This window comes from Glandiceps talaboti, chromosome 16 (assembly GCF_964340395.1).
Source record: "Glandiceps talaboti chromosome 16, keGlaTala1.1, whole genome shotgun sequence".
NCBI classification, from domain to species: domain Eukaryota; kingdom Metazoa; phylum Hemichordata; class Enteropneusta; family Spengelidae; genus Glandiceps; species Glandiceps talaboti.
Genome location: NC_135564.1, coordinates 18,362,673 through 18,375,287, shown reverse-complemented (window position 1 = coordinate 18,375,287; position 12,615 = coordinate 18,362,673). Strand labels below are relative to the sequence as shown.

General features: G+C 35.0%; 1 long non-coding RNA gene across 1 annotated transcript; it reads right to left on the bottom strand.

The window, feature by feature from the left end:
- Nucleotides 1-210: 210 nt before the first annotated feature.
- Nucleotides 211-12,415, bottom strand: LOC144447612 (uncharacterized). Its single transcript, XR_013482037.1, has 3 exons — nucleotides 12,294-12,415; nucleotides 11,528-11,690; nucleotides 211-1,037 (listed from the first exon to the last, which is right to left on the bottom strand). It is a non-coding gene; the product is annotated as an uncharacterized LOC144447612 (long non-coding RNA).
- Between the last annotated feature and the right edge of the window lie 200 nt (nucleotides 12,416-12,615).

The window sequence follows — 12,615 nt, the reverse complement described above, 5'->3', positions numbered from 1 at the left end:
AAAAGCTGCAGTACCGCACATCAAAATATAATAAAGATGTGGCATACATTTTCAATTTGGGAGAGGGCCACAGCGAATCAATAATTGTCACTATACAGCACCAATAGGAAACAATTTCCTTCCAACCAGCAATTTCCGCTTCTGTTATCATTAGATATCTCGTTTGTCATATTCATATTTGCAACAAGGCGATAAGTTTAATAACCCGGACTTTATTTCATAATACAAGAAATTATAGCAAATACATGTACAACGATGAGTATGAAAAATAAATCCGGAATTATTCACATCGCCCCCTGTTTACTGAATACGTCAAATCTTCGATTCGATGTTCTTTTGAGGAACACACGTCTGAACTAAGGGAATCAAGAAACTACATATTCTACATTTTGCTTGAAATATAAACGCCAACAATGTATACACTAGATATATCTATCACCAAGCGATTAAAACTGTAATAAGTTCAGAAGATAGAACGTTAATGTAGCGTTGGTTGAGGAGTGTCTGGATTAGAATAACAAGTTCGAAAGCGTCGGACAGTGATCATTACGCTCGATCCTGAAAAGAAAACTAGATGATATTGCCGTGATTCTTGAAATTGCAGGGTGCACCGGAAATCAGCCTAATACCTAAATCTGTCGCCAGCTCATTAGTTCGCGATAGCTACAGTTATCACTTGGCAGTAATTGGCATCTTCGACCTCTTGTATGGATTACTGCAAAGGTTATCTCACCTGTTCTCATTTCTGAACTAATTTACAATTACGCCCGCAAAAAGTGTGAATTGCAAATCTTAAGAAAACGTGAAAAATAAGGAGGGCAATGGTAATATATTTAAGGCTAAATTTCAATAAAATGTCTCTGTAATACAACTCAGTCTGTAAAATGTCTGAAATTAGAAGTTTTTCATAACTCCTTCCTCGGCATTATCTTCTGCCTCTAGCGCATATGGAGTTTGAAGTTCCGCCAATCTTTCTGCAACCATTCGAGACACGGCCATTTTAAAGAACTTTTCCCAGGCAGATTTTTCTGATATTCCTAGAAAATGAGAAAATGATACGAGGGATTATTATTACACCGTTGAATACACGTGTTATATGATCAAGAATACTAAAAAAGTTACAGGAAACATTAAAATATGTAGCAAGGCTTAATTAAAAGACAAAAAAACATCCAACTGGGATGAACCTACTATTGAAGAAGCAAGGAATGACAAGCGAGGTTTTAAAAGCTTTAAAAACTTGTGTTCCAAGATAACTGCTTTACTTTCTGTCAATTTTAAGCCACAGTTCTTTTTGACCTCAAAGGGAATTGACGTGAACACAACATTTTTGAAATATTGAGATATGCCCTTTCAAGTTTAAACACAAAGGATCTTATATCAAAATTCACAGAGACGTGATGAAAGCAAAGAGCTCTTTAAGTGATGTCAGTAATATGAAACACGTGATCACGGTAATTTGCGAGCGCGATCTCCGCTGTCTCCGATATCTCAGTATTTGTACACCTGTTAAAAGCTGGTGGACATATTTCAATGAACACTTTTCGCTCACATTCACCATTCCAGTAATAAAAACGTAACGAACACGAATCGTTTCCTATTTAATTTTACTGACGGAGAAACACTGTCTCTCCTCCATTCAGTCTGATGGCTTCTCTTTTAAACATCTTGAATCTATTTCTGTACGGAAATATCCATTTTCATTTCGCACAAGAATACATCGAAGCTCTGCTCTATTTTCGTTGGAAATGCATGTCAAATTACGTCATTTTCGAGCGATGTAATGGTGCAGCACACATGTCCCCCATTTCTTGCGAATGTATCAAGTGACATAATTTAGTTTTAACGTCTTCCAAAGTCAACATACATGTACACTGTAAACTGATAAAGTACTGGTAGGATATGTTATTTCTCTGCGTTCATTAATCATATTGGTGTTACATCCTGAAAACTGTGGTATTTACAATTTTAAATTTTAAAAATGGTTATGTCATCATAAGTAGCTTTCGCCCTGATCACATTGCAAGTTCATCAGGTAAACCAAAATACCAGCTATTGTATATAAAAGTAAATAATTCGCAGTTTCTAGATTACAGTCATTTCATCTATACCATCAAATATGTTTATATATGACTTTCCCATCTATTTGCCGCTTCATGTATCATTTGCATATAGTGTCTTCTTCATCTTGTGACATTTACGAAACAAATGATGCGTGCTTTTTATTCAACGGGCGATTTATTTTAGACAAAGGGGAAGGTCCCCTGTGTACATTAGCACTGCCTGCATGTAGCTCCAAGCACATACCAAAGTGTCATGGGGATATATCTAAATGTCACCATAGTTTATATCTTGCAAGTAGAGGTTTTACTGTCTGTAAATAGAAATGCTATTTGGCAGAACATAGTGATTCATTAATTATTGTTTGTCATTCTCACTTATAGTGCAATATTCCTCGGGGCCAATTTGTTTGTATAACTCAAAGTAGCTAAAATAACCCAAAACTTTGCAATGTGAAAGATTTTTTAACCTAGACTTCACAGTCATTTTGCATTTGTGTATATTATTTCAAAGAAGGATACAAGTTTACCCAATCTGTAATATATCAGAAACTTTCAAGAATATCTCTCCTGATATATAAAGTCCAATGTGTGTTTATTCCAATGATCATAGTCCGTTTAGATTTAAGACAGTTATGTTCATTTCATACCCTATACCATGCTCAAGCCAAGTTAGTATCTCAGAGCAGAAAATGATACTTATATATCCTAGTCGTTGTACGTACGTCATGATAACCTGTGTCTACGTCACTAGTTCTGTGGTGCTCAAAATATGAGTTCAAACGTTCCAAATCACCATTAAATTCCTGATTTTTCATAACTTATGTTTGTCATGAGGAGGTACAATTATATTATTCCTCAATATTCTTCCTCATTAAGCCATAAAATACTTGTGACCTAATGGTTTTGTCACCCATCGTCTAACGACTCGTAGTGACAAAGCCCCTTAGGTGTCAAAGCAAAATATTGGTGAAATGATATTTAATTATTCCAGCTATTGAAATATGTTGAATCATGTGTAGCAGCTGATAGACATCTTACCAGGTAATTACTATATCACATGAAACGCAATTATGACGTAATTCTTTTGGTTTGAAAAAAAAACATATTAGTCTCGCTTATAAAACCACTTTTTTTACATACTTTGTCACTTATATCATGCTGAAAAATGTTTGACACAACAGAAACTTTACACATTACTATAAATACAAAATCATTACCAAGAGCTTTTGACTAGAAACCTCTAGCACGAGTACCACGATATGTCGACACCATATCCTCCTGCCCCCCCCCCCCCAATAAGTCCGAGTGTTTATTATGTTCGTATGATTTACGAACAGATTTGAACTGAAATTATAGTCCAAGTTACAGACTATGCCGTTTCGCTAAGTACCATATTGCTAATGGTATGTACATTTTAACAATGATGTGCTATTACCACTAGATTAATATCACATCGTCACGGTTATTCTAAAGCTGCGAATGTCTACAACGCTATCAAATAACCACCCTGCTTTCGTTAGATGCCTACAAGCCAATGAAATATTAGATTGTGGAAACCAAGACATCGAAATGTTGCGATCGATAAAATGTTATAAAGCTGTACAAGTATAAATAAATCAATGTGACATTGACAAAAGAAGTGGGTTAGTCGTATAGAAAACGTGACACAATCAACGGAATAATTGCAAAAATGCAATGAAGACAGTAATAAGTATTTAAAGATAATAATCAGATGATTTCCGATAGCAGATAATTACATTCCCAGTATCCATAAAGGAAGAATAACTCAACATGTAGGCATGATTCCGATTTACTGTATATTGGTATCCCGTCACATTAGACCTTAAATTATGAACATTCAGTTTAATTATCAGAAATGATTTATTTGATGGTGAAATATGGAAAAGAAACATGTATATTATATGATATGCCAACGCTAATCCCCCTTCATCCTCAATAAATCTTCCTGTCCATTGTGCGTGTTAGTGCAATTGTGTGTACCCATTGTAGAAACAATATATATATATATATATATATATATATATATATATATATATATATATATATATATATATATATATATATATATATATAGTTTTGTATATTTTTGTATAGTTTACGCAGAGCGTAAACTATTACGCTCTGCCACTGCGGTATAGAGCACTGTCTTAGCAGATTGATACTCACCGAGTTATATATATATATATCACTTGTTCGGCTTATTGAGCTTAAAATGTTACGAGATAATCGACAAATAATTTCGTAATCATAATTGATACGGTATTGTAGATGTTTAAATACGGAAGAGCATAATATAATATAATACAATATAATATTATATATTACATTATATTATTTCGTTATGTAAAACATTTGTTCGGAGTGATCACCTTAAATTATACATCATAGCCGGGAATAAAAATAGCCGGGAATTTATTTTTCATGGTAAAAGTTACAATGCAGTCGGTGATAATCAACATTATTTATTGGGACCAGTATTATTTTCAAACAGGATGTAGCAGTTCTAGTCACAGATTATTAATTAATGTTATTGCGACGAATATATTTCCATGTGCCACTTTGTGTTTATAGGAATTCATTTTGATGATTCCTATGAAAGGCAATATTTTGAAGTATTGTTCTGTGGAATATTGCTTGTAAATTAAATTAAAGTATGCATGCATGTCTAGTTATCCGGCGATGACAAAGAAAGTCGTGGACATTGCCGATGCGAGTAATAACAGTTGTGATAAATCAAGCCAAAATTTATGGTAAATAGAGAGGAAATTCCAATAATTGTTACCGTGAAGACGGGATAAACAAGCGATTTTTGGTTATTGTTGTCGGTATACGTAGATTCAATACTATTCACACTTTCTCTCCGAGACTCCAAGTTTTGTAATCGTGCACGTATTCACTTAATTGTATCGTGGAAAGAAAAAAGAACACCTGTCTAATCCGATATTGAACGACATATCCCTGAAAGAAAATAAATCGACAAAGCGAAATGTGTGTATAGAAAGAGCTCACATTGATTAAGGATTAGCTTAAGACGGATTTTTCAATCTGAATATTTCCAATTTATAATCCGATGTTAACATTAATAAATAACTTTACTATCAAAAAGACTAGTTAGACATAAAGGAAATTGATTTGCAAATCAAACATCAGATTCATTCGATATGAATAGAAATGGGGTAACATCTTGAATGAGGAAAATCTATTACCACAGATTAATGTATATTTCATAGGACATTCCGACCTCAATATGTGGAAAACGCACTTTTCAGTCTTCAAATGATAGTTCTTTAATAGGTTGGTTAATCATCACAAGAAGAACTGTGGAGGATATTGGGCTCATTGACGTTATTTGTAAATACAAGGCGTTGGTTCATACCCTCTAGGAATTCTCTGTTAAAGTTACTTCGCATTTTACCTCAGTGCAGTGGTGCTTCTTTCAGTTGTAACATGTTTACTTCAGATTGAACAACAACGGACAATGCCTACAAAGCCTTTTTGTGTATCTGAGCTTATTTCTCAAAGAACAACTTGAAAAAACATATTATCTTCTTTCAGGGGTTGAATTTAAAAGAGGCTTATACCTTTTATATTAACACTTGTTGAAAAACGAAATCACTTTAATATCTAAACGACTTAATGTAAGTATCCATTTCTGCCTGATTTTAAAATAACGCATGACTGTTCTAAAAAGTATGCTGGAACGTTACAACCAAAATTCTGGGTGGAAAAACATTTTCTGGCAGAGCTATAGAAACACGTTGGACCATGACAAAAAAAATCATTTTAATCTCTTGGGCTCAACTGATATCATAGCACTAATGCGATGACCTTGGATTGAGCTATGGGCCTTTAAACGGATTTCTATGTAAGAAAAGTAGTATGCTTGCAATGACAGGAATTGCAAGATCGGTAAGTTTAGTTAGCATATATATTATCATATAGAATCATACAAGTATAAACAACAATTATCAAATGTATAGTTTTTATTGAGAATAGATTTGAAGTCAGGAGGAGGTAATTTGCCAGCAGTAAGATACTATTATATAAGTCATACCATAAAGTACATGCTAGAATCGTGTATTTGAAGTTATTGAAAATAAAAGTATGATAACTTTCCATTGAATGTGTCCTGCCATAATATGGATCACTGCGTGTCATAATATATGAATTCAATTTGTAAAAACCCTCTTGGTACTAGTCGTTCTGTTTACTATACTGTTTTACGCTTTTAGATTAATGTTAAATCTACATGGAGTTGTTTTTCTCTATCCTACAGCTAGGGTACATCATCATGTCAAGGTTGGGCGTTTCCGCCGTTTCTCAACGTCATTCACCCTCGATCTAGACAGCCAATATAAACTCTTCAAACGTCCATGTTACTTCAGTTACATCTAAATCTGTTAAATTGTTTACATAGTTTGGCTAAATATTATATCAAATTTAATGAAAGGAGTAAGAATTAATAATGATTAATAGAGTCTACTATTCACGGTATAAAACATTTAAAACGTTGTTCCATTCCAGTGAAGCACATTATCGAAAAGTATTGATTAGATATCTTAAAATGAAAGCCAAAAATATCGTCAAAGATTAGTTCTGATTCCCCACGCCCGACGAAATATTCAAATTGCAATCTTAATGGTTACATCTTCATGGTGGATTGGACTGGCGGTATAGTTCAATCATCTAACATAAGTAAATATAAGTAGGGGTAATGCAATACCAGAATTCTCAAGAGTTATCAAAGAAAGACTTCACAACATCAACCTCCAGGAAATGGATTAATAATAAAAATCGAGTCTAATTGTAAAGTTGGTTACGAGAGCTATGGCAAAAGGTTATTGCTGTATCTCTGACCCTGAAAACGCACATTTTTACAAAAGTGCAGGTCAATCAGACTGTTTCTCGGATGATTCCATTTTCAAACATAAATTCCATATATATAATTAAATCAAATTGATGGAAGAAAGGTGACACGTGTAGGATTCGAACCAACGTCCCCTAGCCAGAGTGCTATAGCCAGCTGAGCTAACGCATCAACTGGTGTTATTTGGCATTTAATATTATATATAAATATATATACAATGAATTACTCGCAGGCATACTTAGCATACGTCATTGCTAGGGTCAATACTTTCAGATGTCAGTGAGAAGAAATCCGATTTTAAGAAAGTAACAGAAGTAAGTGCGATTCTTTTCAGTTAAGATCGGCTAGATAAGAAAGAAGAAACGTAGGCAGCGAAGCAATTGCACCCATTTTAATCCATTTTATGGACCTTATAGATTATACAAGTTATGAATATCTTTGGAAAAGTCTCACACGTTTCTTTGAATCGTATCTAGTATTTTCCAAGATGATTTTGAGTAAAAAGATGAAAATTAGAAAGGAAAAAAAGAAAGTATCAATTTTAGAGTGTGTAAAACCATCAACGGCTTAAAGGTTTAAGTAGTTTAGTTATCAAAGAGTTATCAATCTATCCGCCAACGTATACTTTGATTCCAGTCAGAAATAACTATGTTTTACGGGTTTATTACATATTCATTGACCAGACGCGTGGACGCGATAATAGCTATAATTCGTTATCCTAAATGGGTCTGATTTAATATCTATCGTTATGCTTGCCTATTTATCAAATTACCCTGTATAACTTACCGCTCTTAAAAATCCATTTCCCGTAATCTCAACCTAAATATACTCTCCCTCTGGGAGATATTTCATTTCGGATTTGCACTTTCTGAATAGGTATTGTATATATTGATACATCTGTAATGGTTTCATCAGATTATAATTTCAGTATGTTTGTTAGGGTTTTAGGATAAACTGAATCGTATTCACCCCAAGATATCCATGTTATCGTAACTTCAGAACAGAACACCAGGGAGAACACCAAGTCTTACTGGGTATGATACGAATGATTCATGTAAATGTATGGTTTTACCTGTGTTATACAATACAAAGGCAATATTTTATCTATGCAACATTATTGCTACAAACAACTTGTCTTCATGTTGAAAGTAAAGCTGTGGTCAAAATATTTGGAGTAAGGGGCTGGGAAAAAATTGGAGGAGCCCACGAAAACAATGAGGGTTCGAATGGAGGGGGGGGGGGCATGAAAATTCTGGTGATCTGAGAGGGGGCACCGAAATACTTTTGCTCATGATTTGAACCAAATTAAACCGAGTGAATTTATATATTTACAAAAATAACTTATAAAACCTGAATTATAGTGATGGGATAGGTGACACCCATGCGAATGTATTTGTGCATGCCTTCCTCTGTCTGTCTGTCTGTCTGTCTGTCTGTCTGTTTGTCTCTGTCTCTGTCTCTCTACTTTTTTGAACATTCAAACCTTAGGATCAGTCGTTTACCTTGTGCTTTGCAAAATTGTTCACTTCATTTACCTACCATACATTTCATTATGAGGCATTTAATTATGTGTGTGTCTGCCAAAATATCTCTGTATAAGTTAAAGTGTAGGTAGTATAGCCATACAGTTGTATGATGATGTATTGAGAGTAAAGTTTGGTACTGAAGTCAATTTTGAGTATTCTATGGCTTTCAAAAATGCGTATGGTTTGAAATGCATTAAATGGCCTCCTACATATCCTTATTTTTTTTAAAGTGCTTACCGTGGGAGGAGGACACCCCCTCCCACACCCTCCCTTCTACCTATCATGGAGGGATGCTGTTTCTTCCCAGAATCAAGATTGAAAGAGAAAGTACAGGTTACAGCCTAAAGTGAGACCCTTTCCGCAACGCCCCCATCTATTTGTAAAGAAATCTCTCATTGTTATGTATGGATGCTACAAGTTGATTTCCACTTTTAGTTTAATGCAGTGTACCATACTGTACATCTCTGAAGTGGAGCGAGGGGGAGTACTTTATAATTGCTTCGAAAAAAATTGGACCAAAATAAATTATCCCCCCCGCCGTATATTCTGACCCAAGCCTAAAATAGAAGTGGCGTTTTCATATCATAGCGGCGGTATTCCATTTCATCAGACCATCAAATAGATAAAACACGACATGTTGTAGGAAGCACTGTAGCGAATCTTTCCTGACAGCGTATCTTTGAGTATCAATTTTATCTAGCACAGAACTACACTCATTCTATTCTGTAGCACTAACCCTTTGATATCATTTACTTTAAATAATTAACAATGAAACATAATTATAAATAGCCTAGCAACATAGTAGAAATTATATTAAATAAATCTGCTTTCTTCTCTCTACCTTTGCAATCTTTCTTTTTAGCAGACCTAATTGAAGAAGAAAGTTAGACAAACAACTATTAACGATGTCATTAAATCACTTTATTTCCTGTACCATAAAATTTGGCTATTCAAGTCATGGTCTTTTGTTTTGTGACTCAGCATTTGACCTTCCATCTCTAATTATAAAGGCAGTATTTTTTCATTATAAAATGTAAATAACACCTTGATCACTCCCGAACAAATGGGAGAAATATATCGAGTGCAATATTATTATAAGGTCACCTCTGGTAATATGAGTCATTCGAAAGATAACCTAGAGAGTATTATTGTATATTTTGATACAATTGTACACTGTTCAACATTTCAACATGGTTTATAAATCTCTCTCTCTCTCTCTCTCTCTCTCTCTCTCTCTCTCTCTCTCTCTCTCTCTCTCTCTCTCTCTCTCTCTCTCTCTCTCTCTCTTGAATCTACAGAGCTTATAAAAGGTTCTACACTGCACAAATAGGGCATGTGACCAGTCAATAGAAAAATCCAGAACTCAGATTTGTTAACACGAAGAACAGCCATATACATTTTAGAGTATGTATGCTTCGGGTAGATCCCGATCACATATGCAAATGTAGGAAACAGATTCAAATTAGTTCAGAAGTCATGACAAAGCTAAAATAAAACCACCAATCTTCTGTCTCAAGGAGACCAAAGTATAAAGTTTCATCACAGAGCATAAAAAATTAATGCTACCAAGGGGGATATTACCCCGTAGGTGTTGAAGACTTTACTCAATGACAACTTTACTTTTATAGCATACTAAGAACAGCTACACTAGAACTTAACTACTTGAACTATATATACAATCTGAGTCGTAAAAATATATGATTAATTTACTTTTTTAGTTTTTTCAAAGATTTTAAACAAAATAGAACACTCGTATTAAATTATGCAATTATATTTACGATTGTGGCATACATCAGTATTTCTCTTAAATGGTGAACTTAAACCCTTTTTCTCATAGGTTGAATGCATAAATACAAGCAAACGACCCACTTCAGCCTATTGATTGCACTGAAGAGGGATATAATCTAATCAAGAAAGAGGCCCAGATGATCTCCAGGTTCAATCCAAAATCAACATTTTCACTAATTTTCCACACGAGTGCATTTCTGTGAGTCTATTTCTTGAGGGGAATTGTATTTATTTCACAAGAGATATGACGCGTTATTGGTTAATCAGCGTCACAAATTTGCTTTAGTACAAAGTGAATGGATATTCATAAGATTGCGTAAAACAAAAAACATAAATGCACTTGATAATATTGTATTCGCAAATATTTTTACCCTTACAACATCGTTCAAGGCCGAGAATTACAACATTCATATTGCTGTGTATTATTTCATTTCAAATCGGAACAATAATTCTTCAGTGCATCAACTCCCCCATCGCGAAATATATTTCCCATTCGCATTTCTCTGGCCTCTAATGTTGTCTGTCTGTCTGTCTGTCTGTCTGTCTGTCTGTCTGTCTGTCTGTCTGTCTGTCCGTCCGTCCGTCCGTCCGTCCGTCCCTCCATCCGTTCTGCTTGCATATCTGTTGGTCTGTCTGTCTCCATTACCATGCCTGTCAGTCTGCCCCTCTGTCTGTCTTTCTACAAGTCTCCTTCTCTGTATGTATGTATGTATGTATGTATGTATGTATGTATGTATGTATGTATGTATGTATGTATGTATGTATGTATGTATGTATGTACGTACGTACGTACGTACGTACGTACGTAAGTATATGTTTGTATGTATGTATGTATGTATGTATGTATGTATGTATGTATGTATGTATGTATGTATGTATGTATGTACGTCTGGCTGGCTGTCTCCCTCTCTCTCTCTCTGTCTCTCCCTCCCTCCCTTCCTCCCATATTTGTTGCTTTATATTTATGCTACATTCAGTATATTTTTCTAGTTCAGCTTTCACAACTTTCATTCCTCGGCACTCTCTTTCATAGACTGGCAGTACAATAACGGTACAACATAGGAGAGCGCCTGAGATCCCATCGACTTTTAATTTATCTAATACATAGTGGTACTTGCAGGTAGATGTCATAACAGGTGTCATATGCCCATCGTGTAAAACGTTACAGGTGCCAAAACATTCACAATATATATCTCACACAAGTGTGTCCTCCGACACAAAATAGAAATAACTTATCAACAAGAACACTGTTACAATCTTACCTGTTTTATCAACTGATGCCCGTTTGAATCCTGGTCTCCGTCCGCAATATTCTGACCAAAAATCGAGGCATGGAAGTCCACTTTGTGATAGAGCCACGAAGGAGAGGAGAAGAACTAAAAGTAGCACGTTCCTATTTTCCATTATTTAGCGTTCAAATTTTATCTGTAGAAATGGTATTAGAAATCCAGTATTAGTTTCAATATTGTGGATCGATGATTGTAATTTTGACAAAATTGATCGACATGTGATATTAAACAAATGAGCGTAATTCGAACCCATGGAATCACGAATAGCGATAACGAAAAGTACTTATTGCGAATTAATTCGTCGCTGTATCAGTCAACACTATTTCAGGTATTATAATTATATGTAAACCCCTTTTCATGTTTGAAGGTTTTGTTTCTTAACTGAGTGTATGAAAGCTTCTTATCTCTCTCTCTCTCTCTCTCTCTCTCTCTCTCTCTCTCTCTCTCTCTCTCTCTCCGAATTATAGGATTTAAGAGGATCATCTCGACTTCGATACCGTGCATCAAATTTGTTTATGTGTTACTAATCCTCTGTCGTCTCCAATTGCATTAAAATAACTAATTCATGCAAAGTACTGCGAAATTTAAAACTTTTAGTACGTGTCGAACGACGCTTTTCTAGATCAAATTGATGTACAATTGACATGTGGATGGCAATACTCTGGCAACTCGTTTACTCATCTCAATGACTTCGACTCCTTGATATTCGAACAGAGTAAACAGGTGGAAAAATGCTTACCTTCGGAGAATGAGTAAAACAGGCGGCTTCAAAGGAGAGACTGGTGACGAGCGGACTATCGCAGGATCTCGTTGTTTGATCGAAGCCCCTCTAGCTGACTTGTCCCTTATATATGGATACCATGCAAATAGGACAGACTCATTGCAAATTAATAATGCGGGGAAAATGTTATTTGCATTAATATGACCACTAGGATCGAACAAAATGCTGCGTTGCTATTGGCTGAAGTATTTTCTACAGCTCCACAGGGAACCGCCTCTAATTGCCTCGGAGCAGTAACAAGGGCAGCCGAACACGTTGGATAAAGTCATTAATGTGAATT